At 45.1% G+C, this 6000-nt stretch overlaps 1 protein-coding gene across 1 annotated transcript in view; it reads right to left on the reverse strand.

Annotated features, from left to right (window-relative positions):
- The window catches only part of FRYL (FRY like transcription coactivator), a 255835-nt gene extending 250063 nt beyond the window's left edge, over positions 1 to 5772 (reverse strand). The window contains exon 1 of the mRNA XM_078068586.1: positions 5568 to 5772. The gene's annotated coding sequence lies outside the window, so the exon portion shown is untranslated. The remainder of the gene's footprint in view (positions 1 to 5567) is intronic.
- Between the last annotated feature and the right edge of the window lie 228 nt (positions 5773 to 6000).

The raw sequence follows: 6000 nt of genomic DNA on the forward strand, positions 1-6000 counted from the left end.
GAGTGCGTGCATGCACACATGAGCAGGGGAAGGGGTAGAGGGGAAGGGAGAGAAACAAGCAGATTCCCACTGAGCACGAGACCAATATGGGGCTAGATATGGGGCTAGATCTCAGGACACTGAGGTCATGAGAGCCGAAATTAAGAGTAGGCCGCTTAACCGACTGAGCCACCCAGGTGCCCTTGAATTGTACACTTTAAATAGGTGAATTGTATGGTATGTAAATTACTACATCTCCATAGAGCTGTTATTTTTTTTTTTTAAGATTTTATTTATTTGAGAGAGAGAGTGTGAGAGAGAGAGAGCATGAGCAGGGGGAGGGGCAGAGGGAGAGAGAGAAGCAGGCTCCCCGCTCAGCAGGGAGCCCAGTTTGGAACTTGATGCCAGGACCCTGGGATCATGACCTGAGCCGAAGGCAGACGCTTAACTAACTGAGCCACCAGGCGCCCATTAAGATTTTATTTTTAGGCAATCTCCACACCCAATGCAAGGCTCAAACTCACAACCCTGAGACCAAGAGTCATATGCTCCACCAACTGAGCCAGCCAGGCACCCCTGTTATTTTAAAATTTTAACTCTTCACAAAATTTGACAAATCATAATTATTGCATTATGGTCAAACTCCATAGGATATACCCCTCTGTCAGATATTCTTCCTGACCTGGCTGACCTCATCACTGACAGTCCTACACAGTCCTTTTATTAACAATCCAATTCTTTCCCAACAAATACAAACATCAAGCAACAGACATGGGGGGAGAGGTGCAGGGAAGTACAATTTATAAAAGTTAAAAATAATTCACACAGTATTTTTATGTAAGTGGTTTTCAAAATGGTTATTTTCATAATATAAAAAAAATCCTGAATAAAGTCATCTATTTATTATAGCATTTTGATTTTAAAAGAATGTTACTACTCTATCAGCAAACTACCCGTTATCTCCCAGCATATAGATGTAGTCTCATAATGGCAGTCTTTGAAATGGATGACCCTTGTAGAGTGTAAGGAAAGTCACATTTATATTTATAGAATTTCAAAAATATTCTGCCCCATAAGAAGAACAGGGTTTAAATTAAAAAAAAAAAAACAAAACAAAAACCCTAGACCTCACAGATTTATTTAACAGTGTCCATGAACCCAAGCCACCTCGGATGGAAGACCATGTTTGTTTGCTAGCATACTTTGGAAGAAGCTATGCAGAACAATAAACAAGACTGAATAATAAATTCACTTAGGTGTGTACTTTTTACACTACTTTTAATCCACATGTACCACTCTATTTAAGGATCCTACTCAGAGGAGCTCACAACTTGGTAAAGGCAGACTTAATCTTATCTTCAATGCTAGGCAATGTACACAAAGTAGGTGCAGTTCTCAATAAAAATTTGCCAAATGAATGGAGATTTCTCAGCTAATTAAGCCAACTGGCTGCTTACAGCTGGGTTTTCTATTTAGGAACCTTTGGAAAACCTTTTTCCCCACTAAGTTAGCTTAAAGAAGCACCTAGAACAATAGAATCTTATCACCCACTTCATCAGCCCAAATTGTAGCTCCCTTTTTACAATGAGCAACATAAGATTTGAGTAAAACCTCTGTATGTGATTTGATCATGAAGAAATGTCTTCCCACATTCCTCCTTGGCAGTCTCAAAGCAATTTTTAATGCTCTCTAGAGATTAAAAGAATCAATAAATGAGAAGAGATTAAGCGTAGGAGTATGTACTCCAAAAATATTTTAGGGTAAAGGCAGGTAAACTGTTCAGGGACACCGGTTTTGACCAGTTTTTGAAACGTTTTGTACACAAACATACTAGTGGTAGCCTTGTACTCAAGAGCATGCAAAGCTCTGGTGATAAGGAAAAAAATGGTTTACCTCTAAACACACACACACACACACACACACACACACACACACACACACACAATTTCCCCAAGTAAAACAAGTTGAACTTCTTTACAGCTTATGGTTTTTCAGAATACTGGTGGGATAACAAAAGTGCTCAAGTACTTTAAGCAACAGCAAAAAATAAATCAAATAAATAAATAAAATGAAGAGAGTACCTAGAACTTTTGTTAATGGTTTAGCAAAGTCTACAATCATAACAAACACAACCATACTGTAAGTCAGAGCATAGTTTGTGCTGTAAAAGGGTTTTATAAGAGCAGGAAGAAAGAGCAATCAGTTATGATTAGAATAGAAGAAGAGCTTGCAGACAAGGTGACATTTGAGCTGGGTTAGATGGATGATCTCTCTAGTGAGGTAACTACAGTTGAAATTCAGAGCACTTGCTCTGCCCCCAAAAAAATATTTTATAGATAAAAATAGTCCAAGTAGAGAACATACACCCAGCCAACCCCCAAACATACTTTATCTTTTAAAATTTCTTTTAAAATATAAAACCTGCTATATAAAGCAATGAAAACTTTCCCACCTCACCTAGATTTCTTCTATTATTCCACTATCTCTTTACCATTTGAGCATGAATCCTCTGTCCCTGTCACTTTGCACTTGTTACTGTGCTGAGATACACATGATCTTTTTCCTATGGATGATAATTTTGCATCTTCCCATTAAACTGTTATACCTTTGAGAGCAATAACCGTAATCCATTTCTATTTTATCTTTCCATAATACTTCTTAAATAAATACATACTCAACAGATACTGTTGACAGGTTAAACCTAGTTCTAATAATTGTGACAATAAGCTATCACTATCACAAAAGATGTCTGTGGAACAGATATTATAAACAATTAAATCACATTTTTTGCAAAGAGAACAAAAAGCATCTAGACTAATAATATCTACTCCCAGACAATGAACTAGTTGCTCTGCTTTAGTGTAACTTGTTCAGAAAGGGTGCATGTTTAAAAAAAAAAAAAAAAATTAAATCTCTCAAGCAGCCTTTATAGAACATTATCTTTCTTTGTCACAAAGTCCTAAGACAACACTGTTATTGTGACAGTGAATTTGTAGAGAAATGAAGGACAGTCCTAGTTCCCAAGCTCTCAACGGACAGTTCACAACTCAAGAAATGTCTTGGCAATGTGTATACATAAAACAATGTGTTTAAAACAATATGAAAAGCACAAAGGAAAAATGTTTTCCAGGAAGCATAGCCTAGCTATTTCAAAGATAATTCTTTCTGAATGTGCTCTTTTAAAAGTTCAGAAATTCTCTCCTCTATTGTTTAAGCTGGAAGTAAACAAAGATAGAAATTTGAAAACTTGTTTTAATCTTCTACTTAACTATATTATGAGATGGAAAGGGAGATTATGCCTGCAAGCTTGCCTGACATCCTTATCACAGAAGAGGATCAAAGGGGAGGGACAGGAGGAATATAGGTGTAACAATGCCAGATACCATCAAGATTACTACCAAAGAACACGTTTTTGTGTGTCTGCACTTCCTAAATTCTGTGGGAAGAATAGAGTACTTCTCATTCTTATCCAAAATTGGCTTTCAGTTTGCCTAGTTTCTCCTTCCTTGTTATTGCTGAGCCTGTGAACTGATAATGTTCCACACCACTCAGAAAGTTACTACATAGTGCGTTAATCAAGGAACACTTCAGGACGTTTAGTATTGCTTTAAAAAAAAAAAAAAAACCACTGAGCCAGGCATTCCAACAAAATTCACTCTTCCAAAGAAGTAATTTTACAAAATAATTCAGAATGGAAGAAAAGACAGGATGGAATGCTATTTTTTTTTTTTTTTTAAGATTTTATTTATTTGACAGAGAGAGACACGGCGAGAGAGGGAACACAAGCAGGGGGAGTGGGAGAGGGAGAAGCAGGCTTCCCGCCCAGCAGGGAGCCCAACGCGGGGCTCGATCCCAGGATCCTGGGATCATGACCTGAGCTGAAGGCAGACGCTTCACGACTGAGCCACCCAGGCGCCCCTGGAATACTATTTCTGATAACGAGTAGCAAAAACAAAAACAAAAAAAGACTACAGAATAACACACCCACAGCTACTTTGTTTATAGGCTTGTAACTTGCACATGCAAGTACTCTACAAAGTATTGCTCAAGAAGAAACTGTCAAAAATGAATGCTTATGAAAACATTCCTTTTCTAAATAAGATCTCGAACAAGGGCTGTGCTGTTTCTAAATTATTTCTTTAGCAAGTATTCACAGGTAGAGCAGAGCAATAATGCTCAGGATGAGAAAAAAATCTTGTTTTATCAACAGTAAAAGTTGTTACTAATTATAATGCCTATGAGTTCAGTACTAGAAATTACGGTAGTTATCTGCTAGACAGAACAGTACTTTACAAAACTGATTATTCCCGAAAAAAAGTACTTTTTTCCTAATCCTACAGACCCTAACAACCTAGTAGGTTGGTTTTGTTGTTGTTTTCCTTCCAAAAGAACCTCCGCCAGTAAGTCGAGGTAACCTTCCGCAGTTCAAAGGTTAAGGCAAATTCAGCTCTATGTAGAGTTCTTGCTCCTCATCAACATAGCTCCCCCACCCCCCCCTTTTTTTTTTTCTTTTTTCTCTTCTCATATTATCTTGGCCTGAAAGAGGTTAATGCTCCGGTATAATTGCAGATCCATGAGGGAAGCGATTTTAGGTGCCGAGGAATGAAACTGGGATGGGAAGAACGATCGACAGCAATCAAAAACCAGCTCGCCCTAGAAATCATCCTCTCCAAAAAGGAGGAAGAGAGTCTCTGCCCAAAGAACCTGCTGCCTGGAAGCCACAACTTCCATCAATCGGCAAAGTAAAGTTGCAAGAAGAGCTCAGCGCCCAGGCAGCCCGCGCCGGTGCGGAGACCGAGGTCAGCAAAGACACTCATCAGGCCCGGGCGGCCCGCGCGAGCCCGGGCTGCGGCGTCGGTGGGGCCGACTCCGACTCCGGCAGGCTCCGGGTCTGGGGGTGCGACCGCGAAGAGTGGGCGGAGAAACAAGAGCAGAGGAAAAGAGGGACAATGCTGGGCCGGGCCGGCGACTCCGCGCGCTCCGAGGGTCCCCCAGCGCCTCTTCCCGCCCGGGGCCGCCAGCTGCCGGGCCAAGTTTGCTTCTCAGCCCTTCCTTCACGACCCGGTTGGCGAAGCCGTAGCCGCCAGCCTCCCTCCGCCCGGCCGCGGCCGCTTTCCTTCCCGCCGGGCGGCTCCCGCGAGTCCGCGAGGAGGCGGCGCGCGCGAGGGGAGCCGCGCGCGCGAAGGGGCGCCGGGCGCGCGGGGAGCAGGGGGCGCGCGAAGGGAGGCGGGCGCGCGAGGGGCAGGGGGCGCGCGAGCCAGCGGCGCGCGCGAGGGGCGCCGGGCGCGCGGGGGAGCGGGGCGCGCTGCGCTCCCCGAGGACCCGCTGCCGCTCCGGCGGATTTTCGGTTGAGGCGGGGGCTGCGCCGCCGTTTACGGTCCGTTAGGAGTCTTTGCCCAGGCGGCGCAGCCTGCCAGCCATCCTGGCCCGCCTCCCCCTCGGCTCCCATCAGGAAGGGCAGCCGGGCGAGGGCCGGCGACCTCGTCTCCTGCCAGGGCTGTGGCCGCCGGTCGGCGGGCATCCCGGCGCCTGCCCCTGGGGCTGGAAGAGAAAGTGAAATGAAGCGTCTTTCCCCAGGCAACACCTACCCGTCCCCAGTCCAAGTGCAGCTGCCTCGCTCCTCGGGCGCCGCCGGTCCCCGCCCTCGGGCCCCGGGCTCCGTTCTCTTGACAATGGCGCGTCCCCTTTAAGGAATAATCCGATCGGAACCGATGTGTGGTTAAACCTCCGACTCTGATTTTAACCGGATTTCTCTCTCTCCCCCTGAGCCCGACGGACGCCCGGCGGTGCTGCAAGCTCTTCCCACCCCTTCCCCGCCCCGCCTACTCCCTCGCCTTCCTGATTGGCGAGAAACACTACAACAGGAACAGCAATCCTCGCACTCCACTGGCCGGCCCGGCCGCCGCTCACCGCGGCCCCCACCCCCACCCCGCCCCTTTCCCCGGGTTGGTCTTTCCTCTAATCACTCTCTGTCCTCTACTCCATCGTTGCTTTGGAGAACTGGCAGTCAAGACTCACCCT

This window comes from Halichoerus grypus, chromosome 3 (genome assembly GCF_964656455.1).
Source record: "Halichoerus grypus chromosome 3, mHalGry1.hap1.1, whole genome shotgun sequence".
In the NCBI taxonomy this organism is placed as follows: Eukaryota; Metazoa; Chordata; class Mammalia; order Carnivora; family Phocidae; genus Halichoerus; species Halichoerus grypus.